This window comes from Chlorocebus sabaeus, chromosome 9 (assembly GCF_047675955.1).
Source record: "Chlorocebus sabaeus isolate Y175 chromosome 9, mChlSab1.0.hap1, whole genome shotgun sequence".
NCBI lineage: Eukaryota > Metazoa > Chordata > Mammalia > Primates > Cercopithecidae > Chlorocebus > Chlorocebus sabaeus.
The window spans coordinates 132,010,003-132,026,148 of record NC_132912.1 but is presented as its reverse complement, the minus strand read 5'-3'; positions in this window follow the sequence as shown (position 1 = coordinate 132,026,148).

The following is a 16,146-nucleotide window of genomic DNA, read 5'->3' as shown; positions in this document are numbered from 1 at the left end:
GAAGAACCACGGCTGTTTGTGGAATTTGGATCCGGTTGTCCAGTAATTGGTGGACAAAGATCATTGCAAACCTTATATAGCTTTTCCCTCCAAACTGTTCCAACTTTAGACAATTGACTATCCAAGGAATGTATATAATGAATGTAAACAAAAAAAGTCCACTCATCGGGTATATGTATTTGGATACGTTGGCTTGGAGAACTACTCACACAAATGGAAGCACTCTGGAGGATGTTTTCCCAGCCTGGGAGGGGCTATTTGAGTGTCCGCGACTCAGGACTGGGATTTTGTTTGATGTTGGGCCTTTTTAAACCGGCTCCTACACTCATTACAAAGTGTTTTTGATCCATTTTCGGGAAGGGCTTTGTTTGTAACACATGGTTGGCAGTTTGGGCAGAATCTTTTAAGTGGTGTGAAGAGCTGGGGAGTGTGCACCTGGGTCGCTAGGAGGAAGTGGGTCTCCCCCCTCCCCTGCCCCACTGGGACGAACCAGAAGCGCCCATGCTTTTGTGACTTGGAAATTAAAGCAACAGACGTGGGGATTGTGATGCTGAGATTGTGATTTGCTGTCATTTGCTTCTGACTGGGAAACCACACATGAAATTAAGGCAGGAAAAACAGCCACACTAAGGGTTCTGTCTCAGTACCAAGACACAAATTTAGAAAGGAAAAGTGGCTGTATTTCCTTCCAGGGTAACTGCTTCAATCCAGCCTAGTGCACTGAACCACTGGTTTAAAGTAACAGGAGACAAATGTGGGAGAGTGATCACCACCTGAGTGGCAGAATTGGTGCTGGGGCTGGTGCCAGGGCCGTCTGTCCCATTGTCTCTGGGCCTGAGATAACCCCACTCAATCTGGGAGTGGAGAATGACAGACACTGAGGTCTTCAGAATGATCCCTCCATCTGTCTGATCAGCAGTCCCTGGAAACGAGAGACCCTCCCTTCTTTGTCCAGGAGCCCACTGGACAGGAATAGGACAGCATCTTCATTCCTGGCAGGGGTAGGGGAAAGTTGTGAAGCTGAGGGTGCTCATTTCTCGATGAGGGCATGTCGGGTGGCCTTTGCTAGTACTCCTCGTGGTGCAGGTGAAGGAGGCCCACACCAAAGCCGCCACCCCCACAGGAACCTTTATTAGAAAGTGAACTACAGCCCAGAGAAGGAAAGGCAGGAGGAGTCCAGGGCACAGAAGCTTGGTTCAGCTCTCGTTCTCTGGGCCCTCCGCAGGCCTTCCTCTTCTCATCTTCCCCAACTCCAGGCAGGCTTTACCCACCCAGGAGCCAGGCTTACATCCTTTCAGCTCTGTGCCCCCAGAGTTGAAATACACAATGGTATTGGTGTATCAAACCACATCAAAGCTGTCTCCCAGCTTCCCCCAAAAAGAATCTTAGGGAAGGGCTCCGATTGGGCTACCATGGATGATTAGAACAAGCTCTGGACCAATCATGGTGGGTAGGGGAATGAGGTGCTTTCCCAGCCATGGTCACATGCACCCACATGGCCTGGAGAACAGGTCTGATACAGGAATGAAGGGAAAGGGGTGAGAAGGGCAGGATCACCATGAGGTAGTAAGCCACCAAGTCTGTATCCTCCCTGTTCACGGGGGTGGTGCACCTGCTGTGTGCCAGCCCCTGAGCCCTGCGTGCTGAGCACTGCATACTCACATGCTGTCTCCCCTTAAGTCTTCACAACTCTTCATCCATCAGCTGTGTATGGATTGGGTTGGGGGGGCCCTGGTGAGGAGGGGGCTGGCATACTCTGCTTCCTGCAGCTCCATCTTCTGCAAAGCAGTAGAGGGAGTTTCTGGCCACTAAATAAGTGCCCGGTGGATCTGACTCTGTGCATTGGAGCTTTCCAGGGAGGCTGTTGACAAGGGGACGCATTTCATGAGGCTGGACAGTGAGACAACTTGGTGCCAACCCAGGGCACTCTCCTAGCCTTGTCCCTGCCCCAAGGCTAAGCAAAGGCATTGGCAAGTCTGTGCCTTGGTTCTTTGTCTTAGGAATTAATCTTAATTAGCACATTTATTGGAGATTCATTAAGATACTAAAGAACTAGAAAGATAGGACTTGTAGAAATTAATGATAATACAGTCATGCGCCACATAATGATGTTTTGGTCAACAATGGACTGCCTGCACCATGGTGGTACCGATAAGATTATGATGGAACTGAAAAATTCTTATCACGTAGTGAAGTTGTAGCTATCATAATGTCGTAGTGCAACATATTACCTTGTGTAGGCTTGGGTATGGTTAGATACACAAATACCATGTGATACAATAGCCTGTTGTGTTCAGTACACGAAGGTGTGCCGCCTGAGAGCGATAGGCTACTCCATCTAGGTTTGCGTAAGTCCGCTGTCATGTTTATAAGATGATGAAATTGCCCAACGCTCAGGATGCGTCCCCATGGGAAAAAAATAACCATATTTGAAAATGACGATGACTTTTTAAGTGACAGACTCTGGGCTAGGTGCTTTGTACCCATCCTCTTTCTGCATCCTCACAGCAACCCTATCAGGTAAGCACTGTCATGATCACAGCTTTAGAAATGAGGAAACAGAGTGGTTGAGTAACTTGGTAAGATCACACAGCAGTAGGTGTTAAGAGTCATTTATGATTTATTGCTTCTTTGATGAGTAGCAGCCGTAGGAGAATGAGAGCTGGCATTTACTGGGCCTCACAGGGGATATTGATGGCTTTTACCTACAAGCTCTACTGTCTCTTTGTGTAGAGCAAATCTCCCGTTGGTCATAGTGGTGGACTGATCAGAGTTCCTGCCCGAGTGGGTGTACAGTTATTGCAGGGAGGTGCGTTTTCCTGCTGGGGCACAAAGCAGGGAACACGTGGCTCTGGGGCTGCCGGTGGCCATCTTTTCAGGGAGGGAAGTTGCATGGAGATAGAGAGAAACAGAGCCCAAACCACATTGTCGAGCCCCTGCATATGACCAGATCTGATCATGAGTGTAAAGCCACCCCTGGGCTTCTCATTTCTCTGTGACAACAAATTCTCTTGTTTGAATAAACAGCAGTGAGCTGGGTTTCTGTTATTTGTGACCAAGAGTCTGGAACAACACAAGGGTCTCCTGTGTGTAGACAGTCAGTGCTGTGTGTTTTTACATGTGTCATCCTTCTAAAACTCACAGCTCTGGCCAGGCATGGCTGCTCACACTTGTAATCCTAGCACTTTGGGAAGCCAGGGCAGGCAGATCACCTGAGGTCAGGAGTTTGAGACCAGCCTGACCCAGACCCACATGGTGAGACTCCATCTCTATAAAAATACAAAAATTAGCAGGATATAATGATGTGTGCCTCTAGTCCCAGCTACTTGGGAGGCGGAGGCAGGAGAATTGCTTGAACGTGGGAGGTAGAGGTTGCAGTGAGCCAAGATCACACGACTGCACTCCAGCCTGGGTAATGGAGCAGGACTCCACCTCAAAGCAAAACAAAAACAACAACAAAAAAACTCACAGCTTTGTGAGATGAGTATCATTATACCCATTTTATAAGAGGAAAATAAGGATTACAGAGGTCAAGTTACTTGTCTAAGGCTACTCAGCTATGAAATGGACAGAATCAAACCTTACAAAAAATTACTGATCTCCTAGCATCAGTATTCCTAAGCATATTCCCAATTCCTAAGAACACAGGATTAGGGAGGGAAAGGGAAGAAGGAAAGGGGGGGGAGAGAGAGAGAGAGAGAGAGAGAGAGAGAGAGAGAGAGAAGAGGGAGGAGGGAAGGGAGGAAGGACAAAGAGAGGGAGACAGAGAAAAGACTGTGTTAACGTTTTTTCTTGAGGAAAACGTTGAGGAATTTGAAATCTTTGGGTGGCAAGTTATGATGGTATATTTCTAGGGCTTAGGAATTTTATCCTGCTATTTGTTCTTCAAATAAAAGAATCAGAGTTGCTGACTTAGTTTAAACCAACTCCAAAGACTGCAGAGTTGACTGCTGATTAAAAACTTGTCTTTCTTTGTCTGAGAAGGAAATAGTAGATACAGATTCCCTGAATGTGTCACATTTGCAAATTTGATTTTCATTTGCAGCATTTGAAAATGCCAATGACTGGAAAAATATAACTTGATTATTAACAAGCTAGACATAGTAACTGAGGATTCTCCTTGGCATCTACCCATGCTTGTGTGATAAAAATAAATTGGAAGAAGTCTAAATATGCATTTAAAGGTGATTTTAGGATCAGCAATCTAACAGTTTTTCTGGTCACCCCATGCTAGTAAGTCCACGGGCTAATTCCAAAGTACAGTGGGTTCTTAGATGAATAAAATCTCTAGATTCTAGTAATGCAAAAGGTCAGTTTTGATTCAATGTGCTTTGCCATTTGTGAACTGAGCCTGAATCTTTAAAAAAGTAAACACATTCCAGCCATTTTATTTCTACTCTCTTTTAGAGACGTGCAATCATTTTTAATGGTTAAACCTGTATTCAAGTGCATTTTTCAAATCCTCATTGTTTCATTTCCTTTCAGTTCTGCTATCTAAAAAATTTTTTCCACCTCATTTTTCCTGATCATTTGTTCTTCATACATATTCCACAGCCACAGCCCCCTGGTTGCCGAGCACTAGGGAGAGTTGATAAGAGGAATGAGGTGGTGTTCGGGAAGGAAGGAGTCAGCCCCTCCTAACCCTGCTAGCCACAGAAAGACTTTCAGATTTCTATCGACTTAGGAATGGAGTCTATTGGAATGTGGTTCAAACCTGCATCTTGCATCAGTGGAAATGGGCATTGTGATTGCTGTACTGAAACCTGTGCTCAAATGCACTGGGAGTTTTACACTGTGTTTCGAACTTCCAAATAGATAATGTCAGAACATTTCTGAAATGGGATACTAACATCAAGATATACAACACCAATCAACAAGTATCAGGCAAAGCAGCACGTAGAACTCGGGGTGGAAGAGACTCCCAGAGAATTTCCATTTCCATTCCCTGTGTCAACAGCGTGGTAACTCACCTCCTAGATTGCTTTATGGTTTCAGGAGAAATTCTCAGTAGGCTCCCTGTGCTGTACTCAGCTCCACGTTCAAAGCCCAGGAATTAGATATGTCGTAGTTTATGAAACTGTTTATGAAAGGATCTTTTTTGAATTGTTCAAAAATCCAAAAGGAGTCAAACTTTGACAGTTTAAGACAATGGCAAGAGGGTCATAGTGATCTCCCCAGTGCGGCCTTAGCACTGAGGCTCTCTGGTTGAAAATGCAATTTCTTTTCTGTGAATTTCTTCCAGCCCGTAATGCTCTGTTTGAAACTTCTGCCTTTTTGAAAGGATTTCTTTACTATGAAGCAGCTGACAAAGGTCATATGATGAATATGTTTCGGGGATGATAACATTTTGATTAGATATGCAAGAATCTTCTATCCTTCCCTAGGATGTCGTATTCTAACATTTTCCATTATTTTAAAAAATCATGTAAGTTGATACTAGTCTGCAATAAGAACTTGAATTTTGTGGCTTATTTTCTTTGCTGTAATGTGCCAGCACCGTGGGCATCGTTGCAGGGAATAAATGACTCTTCCCCAATAAACCAAATGCCCAAAGAAGCCCCTGGAGGAGGCAGGGATGTCCATAAAAGTTGAAATGGATTTCATAATATGGCGTTCAATTTAGTTTAATAAGTAGAATTCAAAAATAGCCTAATCTGCCAAATGAAAATACCTTTGCTCATCACGGAGGGAGGGACCTGGTACAGGAACCAAATGTACATGACTTAAGACATGCCAAAATATTTTTTATTAAATTATTCATTTTCTTCCATTTAAGTCATTAGTTACCTGGAAAATTGAAGATCTTTCTCTCTCTCCCTCTTTAAGCTTGAAAAATTAGCCCCTTAAAGACAACTACCAGAAAGCATTTATCAAAAGGCCCATCCTGGTTCTGAAGCTTATTGAGAAAAGGTCTGTGTTTGCACCTTTGTCGTTCTCCTGCAAAGATTCTCAGTAACAGAAACTATTTCAAAAATGATGCCGGTAAGCGGACATCATTAATTGTTCTCTAATACTGGGATTGCTGTGGAAAATGAAGCACCAAGACTCAGCCTTAGAAGGCAAAGTGGGAACCTGTTTAGAAGTTTGATAGATGGCATCATGATGTTCAGAAGAAAAAACGGGCACTTAGAGACAGAAGCACCCGGAGAGTGATGGGAGCGGGCTCTGGTTCCTGTGCCACTGGGTTTGATGAAAAATCAGCGCAAAGACAAGAGAGCAGGGAAAATGAAGAAAGATGAGGGGACCCTCAAACCACAAAGGTGTTAAACACACGCTTTCCACAAATGCAGTGCTTCTAAATCATGTCCCCAGAAATCAAAATGATCCAATAATCGCTGCAAAGTATGTATTTACCAAGACAAAACTTCTAAATCTCATTTTGGAAACTGAAGGTTTGGGAATTTATTTAAAATTCTTTTAAATTTTTTTTCCCTAAACCCTTAATAACAGAGAAATGAAAACAATGGACACATCAGCTGCCGCAGTTTAATGATGACACTTTCACAAAATGTTCATGCATCCACGTTTTACTCCGTTCTTAAGCAAAGTGATCCATAAGCCGTAAGTAAAATGATTTGAATGTCCACCTCAATAGGTATTTTGATAATAAGATCTTTAAAAATGTTTTAATTAGCAACCAAATGCCAATTTTTCCAGGCGTGTTTCCCACTCCCTCTCCACCCAGGGTCAATAGCAGCATCCAGTGTTTTCAGGCTGTCCCTGAACTCTTTGTTCAGTGATTGGAACTGATGAATTGTAGCTTCCTTTGAGCCAGACTCTGCCAACAGACCTTAACTTGCATTTGTTATGGAGCCAAAAATAACCTTTAAATGATTAAATTCCTCAGTTTGTTTTGGTGGCACGACGCGAGAAGACGCATTGCACCCCAGGAGGAACTCCAAAGATGAACCTGGAGTCATCCTAGCTCCGTCATGTCCTAGCTCTGTGGCCTTAGCACGTTTCTTAGCTATACACAGCCTCAGTTTTATTGTCTGTGAAATGGAGATGATAATACTTGACTTACCAGGAAGGCTTGCAATTGACTGTGATAATGTCAATGGAAATGCCCACCACAGTAACCCCTAACCACAGCAGGAGTTCAAATCGTTAGCTTCCTTTGGAAAGGATTACACAGCACTAGGTGTAGAATCTTATAACCCTCATGTAGTGCTTTAGAGTTGTTCAAAATGCTTTAATATCAATCATTGATTTCTCTCATAATAACTTCAAAAGCCAGTGCTCACCTCTCTCCTGACCTCCAGACCTGGTATGTAGTGGCCTATTTTGCATCTCATGGAACCCGCCCTTCCCCTGGAGAGCCAGGTCTTTGTGAAATGTCACCAGCATTGTGGCTGCTCTATGCAACCCCTATCATTGGCCCCCAGTGCAGGCCTTTTTTTTTTTTTTTTTTTTTTTTGCAGACATTACACTGGTGTGCAATTATTTCTGCAGCTAGAAGGTGCTGAATAAACATCTGTCAGACAAATGAAAACATGAAAGAAGGAACCCATGAAACAATGCAAAGATAAATCTAAAATGGAACTGAGAATTAAACTCCATAGGCTGGGATGGCTGGGGAAGGCATCCTGGAAGAATCAGGACTCAACATGGAGCAGAGGGGGAAGTAGGGTGGGACTCAGGAAGGAGTGGAGGAGTGGAAAATCAGACTAAGTTGAAAGTGGAGATGCCAGAGGGGCACCTGCAGGGATCGGGAAGTCAAGAAAGTGTTTGAACTTGATGCAGTGGTTAATAGTGAGCCAGGGCAGGTTCTTGAGCCTAAGAAGGATGTGGGAGATCACTCCAGGTTTTCTAGCTGTGAAAGATGGATAGGACTGGCTCTACAAAACACAGGAAACATGGCAATGGCCACCTCACTCCAACTAGCTAGGAAAACCTTCCGAGGAAAGGCTTCAAAGAATGGCTATTGTTTATCAAATGCGTTTTCCTTCCCCAAAGGTATGGGCCAAAAAATTGTATGTTATAGCTATGGTAATACAGTAATTATTAACCTTTGCTAATTAATTTTTAAATTTCTTTTTTAAAAATCAGGACTCCATTTGAAAATGGCAGTTCCACCAGGCAGCAGGAGGATTTTCACTGGAGCTGGCCCTCCCATCACTGCGCCACTTCTAACGCCCGTGCAGATTAAAAGCTGCCATGTATGGGCAGATGTGGATCCTATATTTTGATTTCATCTAATTCTTCTTAAACTGGGCTGGCTTATTTAATAGGAGGACGTTGTGGCTCTTGCTGAAGGCAGAATTAGCAACCATTCCATTACCTTTTAAGACATCTGTGGACAGTCTTTCCCAACCATAAAATCATTTCCATTCTCCAACCATCAAGTTTTCAAATGGATTTCGTAAATGTGCAAAAACTCCAAGCAAATCCATTTTTTAAAAATGTCAGGCTGCAAATAAGGAAAATCAGAAAGGGAGAAGCGAACACCATCTGTCAGTGCCCCACCGGCCTTCACAGCAGCCCAGTTCTTATGATTAACCTAGCATACTCCCCATAAAGTCTAAATCATTCTCACCTTCCCAGGAGTTTGTAAGCCAGACAATTGTGAAGGGGAACGACTCATAATATGACTGCAAAATTTCACAGTTGAAAGTCAAATAGCAATGATTTTGCTTTGCCAGCCTGACACCACCTTGACCATGTGGATGTGAGTCCCTGGGCAGTGAACATGCTCTGTGAAGCGTTGGAGTCATGTTGGTGCAAGCAGCTCCTCGGTTTAAAAGGTGCTAGGACACGGTCACAGAGGGCATCGGGCACTTTTTTCTCCATCAAAATTCCATACATTATGATAACTGGGGAATTAATGCCAACCACAACCACAACATAAAACCTCCACCAATTATGCTGTGTATGAGTCTGAGTTCTCCAGAAAAATAATATACATCCTATTGGTTCTCTTATATCTATATATCCTGTAATTGTGTGTGTGCGTATGTGTGGTGTGTACAGTCATGCATTGCTTACTAACAGGGATCCATTCTGAGGAATGGGTTGTTAGGTGATTTCATCCTTGTGCAAACATCGTAGTGCATTTACACTCACCTAGTGTAGCCTACTCCACACCAAGCCTGTATGGTACAGCCTATTGCTCCCAGCCTGCAGACCTGTACAGCGTGGGACTGTACTGAATACAGTAGGCGGCTATAACACAGTGGTAAGTATTTGTGTATCTAAACGTAGAAAAGGTACAGTAGAAATACAGCATGAAAGATAAAAAATAAGACACTTGTATAGGGAGTTTAACCATGAATGAAGCTTGCAAGACAGGAAGTTGCTCTGAGTGAGGCAGTGAGTGAGTGGTGAGTGAATGTGAAGGCCTAGGACGGGACTGCACACTACTGTAGGCCTATAGACATTGTACACTCAGGCTACACTACATTGATTTCAAAAATAAAGTGCTTATGCTGTGACATCGTGACAAGCTATAACATCACTCAGCAATAGGAACATTTCAGCTTCATTATGCTCTTATGGAATCACTGTTGTATGTGAGGTGCCTCATTACCTGAAATGTTATGGCACATGACTGTACGTATATATAATAATACGTATATAATGAGATTTATGTCTTCTTATAAGGAATAGGCTCCTGCCATAACAGAGGCTGAGAAGTCCCAAGGTCTGCAGGTGGCAAGCTGGAGACCCAGGAGAGCTGATAGTGTAAGTTCCAGTCTGAGTTTATGGGTGTGAGATCCAGGAGAGCTGCTGATGTGGTTCTAGTCCAAGTCCGAATCTGAAAGCAGGAGAAGACCAACGTCCCAGCTCAAGGACAGCCGGGCAGAGAGAACTTAGTCTTTTTTATTTTCCATTCAGGCCCTCAGTGGATCGAAAGGGGCTGACCCACATTGGGGAGGGCAATCTTCTTGACTCAGTCTATAAATTTGAGTATTTCTCATCCAGAAACACCCTTGCAGACACACCCAGAATAATGTTTAACCAAATATCTGGGCAACCTGTGGCCCAGTCAAGTTGACACATAATATATATCACCACATGCTGGTACTTAAAAGCATTAAGGATCATTTCACAAATGTGTTGACCATTTTAACCCACTCCTCCCCTGTGTGTAACTCAGACCATGTAACCTGAGACTCCATGTTAAAATTCAGCCCTTGGACTATGTCTTAAAGATGTCCCCATGGGTCTAGAGATGCCACACATAGATTCATTGACAATCTCTGAAGAGAACTAAGGCAGGCATTCATTTTCCTCACATCTATATAGTCTTAAATAAGAGCTGCCATTCAGATACTGAAATGTGTGGTGCATTAACCTCCTGAGAAACACTCACTCTACTTATTATTTCTGAGCAAGACCCCACATCTACTAACTAGCACTCTTGTTCTCTTCTTCCATGTCCTTCTGCTCTTCCTTCTACAGGGCAAGCCCCAACCATGGGCATGATAATGTCAAAAGCAGACTTGAGAAGAGCAAAAAGAAGACACTTCCTTATTCACGGACCACCTCATTCATTCATTCATGCACCATTCATTTTGAAAAGAAATAATCTGCCATTTGGGTGGTAGGAAGGAGGTGACAAAACTGAACATATTAGGAAGGCACAAGAGAGTGAAGTTTAGAATTCTTTGCACACAAGTATTGAAATGATGAGTGAGTGGGTTAAAGGAGGAGTGACTTATTGACTGAGGTGGAAAGAGTGAGTGCAGTGGACAGTGACTGAGATCCAAAGTCCAAAGTCGGAGGACATTCAAGGTATGACAATGACCAGGAGTAACATCCGCTTGGTGCAACATGCCATGAGACTTTCTGAGCTGGACAGGGAGCTGCAGGCCTGCAGGGAGGAGCGTGACTTTGGCCAGAGTCACACTGCTGCTGGTTCCTCCTTCTCTGTCCCTGTCAATTGTCCCTAACCTTGTCCCCAACTCTTCAACTCTTTCAACCCTTTTTTAAATCTATTTTAACATATAAATTGTGGTAAAATATACATAACATGAAATTTACCATCTTAGCCATTTTTAAGTGTGTAGTTCAGTATATTCATCACATTCACAATGTTGTGCAGCCACCACCACCATCCATCTCCAGACCTTTTTCATCTTGCAAAATGGAAACTCTGTCCTCATTAAACCATAACTCCCCATTCCCCTTCTCCCCAGCCCCTGGCGATCACTCTTCAACTTTCTGACTTTAAGAATTTGATGGCGAGGGACTCCATTTGGTGGAATCATACCGTATTTGTCCCTTTGTGTCTGGAGAATATCACTTAGCATGTCTTCTAGATTCTTCTATATTGTCACGTGTCATTTTCCTTTGTGAGGTGGAATAATATCCTACTGTGTGGATGCGTCAGTTTGTGCCTCCATTCATGCATCAGCAGATGCTTGGATTGTTTCCATCTTTTGACTATTGCAAATAATGCTGCTGTAAACGTGAATGCGCAAATATCTGTTTGAGTTCTTGCTTTCAGTTCTTTTGTATATATACCCAGAAGTGGCATTGCTGAATCATATGGTGATCATATAATCAATTTTTGGAGAAACTGCCATCATGTTTTCTTTTTTTTTTGAGACAGAGTCTCACTCTGTCGCCTAGGCACAATCTCGGCTCACTACAACCTCTGCCTCCTGGGCTCAAGTGGTTCTCCTGCCTCAGCCTCCCGAGTAGCTGGGACTATAGGCGTGTGCCACCATGCCTGGCTAATTTTTGTATTTTTAGTAGAGACAAGGTTTCACCGTGTTAGCCAGGTTGGTCTCGATCTCCTGATCTCAGGTGATCTGCCTGCCTCCGCCTCCCAGAGTGCTGGGATTACAGGCATGAGCCACCATGCCCAGACTGCCATAATGTTTTCTGTAGCAGCTGCACTGTTTTACGTTCCCACCAGCCATGCACAAGAGTTCCAATTTTTCCACATCCTTGCCAACATTTGTTGTTTACTGTTTTTTTTTTTTTTTTGGTTAGTATTTATCCTAATGGGTGTTGTCCTCAGCCTTTGGGTTTCATGCCCTAGGATCCAGCCCCTGGACTCTCTCTTTCACATCACACTCATCCATTTGTGGTATCTTCCAGGCAGAAGGCATCATAGGACATCCACCCACTAATGACTCACAGATCTGTTATCTCCTGCTGAGATTTCTGTCTCAAAATCCAGACTCCTTTATACAGCTGCCTGCCTACTTTCCTCTGGATAACCAAAAGACACTTCAAAGTCAACATTTCCACATCTGAATTCCTGATCTGTACATCCCCACCCAAAGCTACTTCACCCACGGCATCCCCATCTAGAGGATGGCAAGTCCATTCTTCCAGGGGCCACTGCCCTTAGACTTTGCCCAAAGGGGGAGGCTCCTAGGGGGACTCCTTCCCTACAGGGTCCCTCTTACTGCAGGCGTATGTGCACACACATACACATGCCATTTAGGCAAGAACATACGTGTTTCTAAGTCGTCATGAAGCAGGGCTTGGTGCTGGCAAGGCAGGACCCTGCAACATTTGCTCTGGATTCTGATGATACTCGGGACCTGGGAACACCCCCCAAGCCCCCCTACACAGACAAATCACCCACCCTGTGCCATTGTCTCAGTACCACAGAGGTTTGTGGTGGAGCTGCTCCGTGGGAGACAGATGCTGCCTCTGTATGTAAGGGGGACCTGAGTAGGGAAGAGCAAAGACAAACGTATTAACTTCTCACACCCTTCTTTTAAGCAGGGTTACAATAGATTCTTCTATAATGATGTATCACTTCCCAGAATTGCCTAGTGTCCATTTTCTTACTTGTCTTCATGATCCAATGTGTGATTCCAGAGCTGCTCTGGTGAGCACGGGGTCCACAACAATTGCATGTGGTTGCGGAGGAACCGTGGCTGACAATATTCAGCAATGTGTAGTCTCAAATTTGCATAAATGTAGGTCTAGTTATAACCTACATGAAGTGAGATACCCTTCCTTCCTTCCTTCCTTCCTTCCTTCTTTCCTTCTTTCTCTCTCTCCTCTCCCTCCCTTCCTCCCTCTCCCTCTCTCCCTCTCTCTCTCTCCCTCCCTCCCTCCATTCCTCCCTCCCTTCCTTCCTTCCTTCCTTGCTTCCTTCCTTCCTTCCTCCCTCCCTTCCTTCCTTTCTTCCCTCCTTCCATCCTTCCTTCCGTCCTTCCTTCTGTTCTTCCCTTTCTTTCCTTTCTTTTCTTTCCTGTCTTTCTGACAGGGTCTCGCTCTGTTACCCAGACTGGAGTGCAGTGGCACAATCACAACCCCAGCTAATTCTGTTTTTAAATTTTTTATAGAAATGGTGTCTCCCTATATTGCCCAAGCTGGTCTCAAACTCCTGGGCTCAAGTGATCCTCCAGCCTCAGCCTCCAAAGTGTTGGGATTACAGATTTGAGCCACCACACCTGGCCTGCTGTTTTTTTATATAAGCAACACAGCATTTGTTGGGCTGGTTACAGTGTTCAGTAGATATATGTTCAGAATCATAAATAGTTTCATTTTTACCTAAATATTTCAGGTGATTTAATTAAATTTTCGAAGTTTTTTTTTTAATTAGCTTTGATTAAAGTTACTTCCATAATTAAAACTTGTGTTTTGCTTTTTAACAGCTATTTTTGAATGTTTTAGAGGTAATACTTTTTGAAAATATCAAAAATTATTTAAATTTATTTTCTAAATTTACATTTGATTTCCTTTTTTTGGTTAATTTTTAGAGACAGGATCTCGCTCTGTCACCCAGGCTGAAGTGCAGTGGTGTGATGACCATAGCTCACTGCAGCCTTGAACTCCTGAGCTCATGCGATCTTCCTGCCTCAGCCTCTGCCTCTTGAGTAGGTAGGCCCACAGGCATGCACCACCATGCCTGGCTAGTTTTGTAAACACATTTCTTAGAGATGAGGTCTCGCATTGTTGCCCACCTGGCCTCAAGCAAACTTCTCACCTTGGCCTCTCAAAGTGCTGGAATTACGGGTGTGAGCCACTGCGCCAGGCTTAATGTACATTTTTGACCAAAATACATTCAAAATTTGGCACTTTTTCACATTAATGTTAAAAGATGAATTATGTGAAAATCTTGCTCATACAACATAATTATTGATTATACTGAAAAGAGGCAAGAAAAATAAATTTTATGGAAAAAGTATATACTCATTTATGAATTATGGATGTCTTTATTTTTGACTTATTCAAGCATTGCTGGCCCATGAATAAAACCCCTAGACATGTACAACAAGCATTACATTCAGCCATTGAGATTTTGCCAACTTTCAACCATATAAAAATCATAGCTTTCCACATATTTTTTGGTTTCATCATTATGAAAGCAGGAGGATAGCCAATATTTTATTTAAAAGTTTGCTGACTCAGTTTCTTCTTTTGAAATATTTAGACCCCTGGTCTGTGGGCTTCCGGTTGTGTTCTCCCTCCAGGATCCGTGTGTGCTAAAGGCAGGACAAATATGCATCTCATCCTTGACACCTCACTTTTTTTGTGTGTGTGGCGGGGGCAGGAAGACGGAGTCTCACTCTGTCGCCCAGGCTGGAGTGCAGTGGCGCAATCTCAGCTCACTGCAACCTCTGCCTCCTGAGTTCAGGTTATTCTCTTGCCTCAGCCTCCTGAGTAGCCGGGATTACAGGTGCCTGCCACCAGGCCCGGCTAAGACACCTTGCTTTCTTTTTGGTGCCTCATTCAGTGTGACAGAGAAACCTGTTTGCTGGAGCTTCAGGTAAATGTAGTCGCCCATGACTCTCATCACCTCCACCCTCATCTGTCACCTGGCCATGCGGGTGGCTGTGACTCACTCCTCCATTCTCTGCTCAGAGCCTTCTCTGTGACTCCACTCCTCTCCGTTCCTTGTCCAGGGAGCCTTCCACGCCCTGCCTCTAGCCTCCAACCACCCAGACCACATCTCTCCTCCTCTCCCAACCCTGCCAGTCACATGTTTCCCCCAGAGCTCCAACTGTTCCTGCTGCCTGAACACTGTTCCCTTTAGCACCTGTGCTAACCTGCCTACCGCCTTTGAGACTCAAATCCCACCTTCTTCGGGAGGCCCTCCTTGACCCTCTGCTTCAAATTGCACTTGCTCATCTGCTACCTGCCCTGAACCTCCACCCACCTGAGCATGCTCTGAGTTTTTCCTAGGCTCATTTCATCCTCAAAAATCCTCTATCATTGACTTAGTCATTACATGTATTTTCTAAATATTTCCACTTAAATACAAGCTCTGTAAAGGCAGCGATTTTTGTCTGCTTTATTCATTCAGGTATCCTGGCATAGGCTGATACTTAATAAACATTTATTAAAGAAGTGAAAGTGGGTCCAAAAAATGTTCTTCAGTGGGGAGTAAAAGCAAAGTAGCTTTGGTCAACCCTAGGCTGGTCCCCACCCTGATGGGGTAGTCAAGGCTCAGAGAACATGAACGTCTTGGCTGAGGTTTTGCAGATTGCAGGGAAAGAGCCCTGGAGGGCATCTGGTCTGACCACGGCTGCTGCTCTTTCGGTCTTACCTTCAAGGAAGGACTCCCATGCTAGACCCCAGAATGGAGATTTGGCCTGCTAAGTGACAGGCAGCCCCTGGTCTTGAGCAGTGGAATCACTGAGGATGAAGATACTTTTAGGACTTGCTTGTCAGGTGACTTGGGTGGAGACAGACAAGAAATTGGGAGAAGACTCACCCAGGACCTTCCTGACTAGGGTCAGGCCAAGGTTCAGGCCCAGGTCCTCAGGCAGCCACCTCCATCTCAGCCCTGGCTATGGTCTCTCACTGTCCCCAGATTTAGCAGATAAAAATTCGGGAGCCCAGTTAAATATGAATTTCCAACAAACAACAAGATTTTTTTTTTTTTAAATAAATATGCCCCCACGATTGTGTGTATTGTTTAACTGAAATTCAAAATTGTCTGGACATTTTGTATTGTTTCTGGCCATCCTATGTCCAGACCACTGTGAGGGAGCAGGGACTGGTCTCCGCTACTCACCTCTGAAATCCTTTCCTTCCCCAGCCTGCAGGCGTAAAAGGCCCTGAGGTATAGCCGCTCCTCTTGCATCAGTTCCACGTAAGTGAAGCCCTTTCTTCTCCTCTTGGGACAGCCTCTCATCCCAGCTGCTGGGCTCTTCCAAACAAGGATGGGTGGGGCTTGAATTCAAGGCAATTTCTCAAACATCAAAAGAAGAATTTAACATCTCCCTG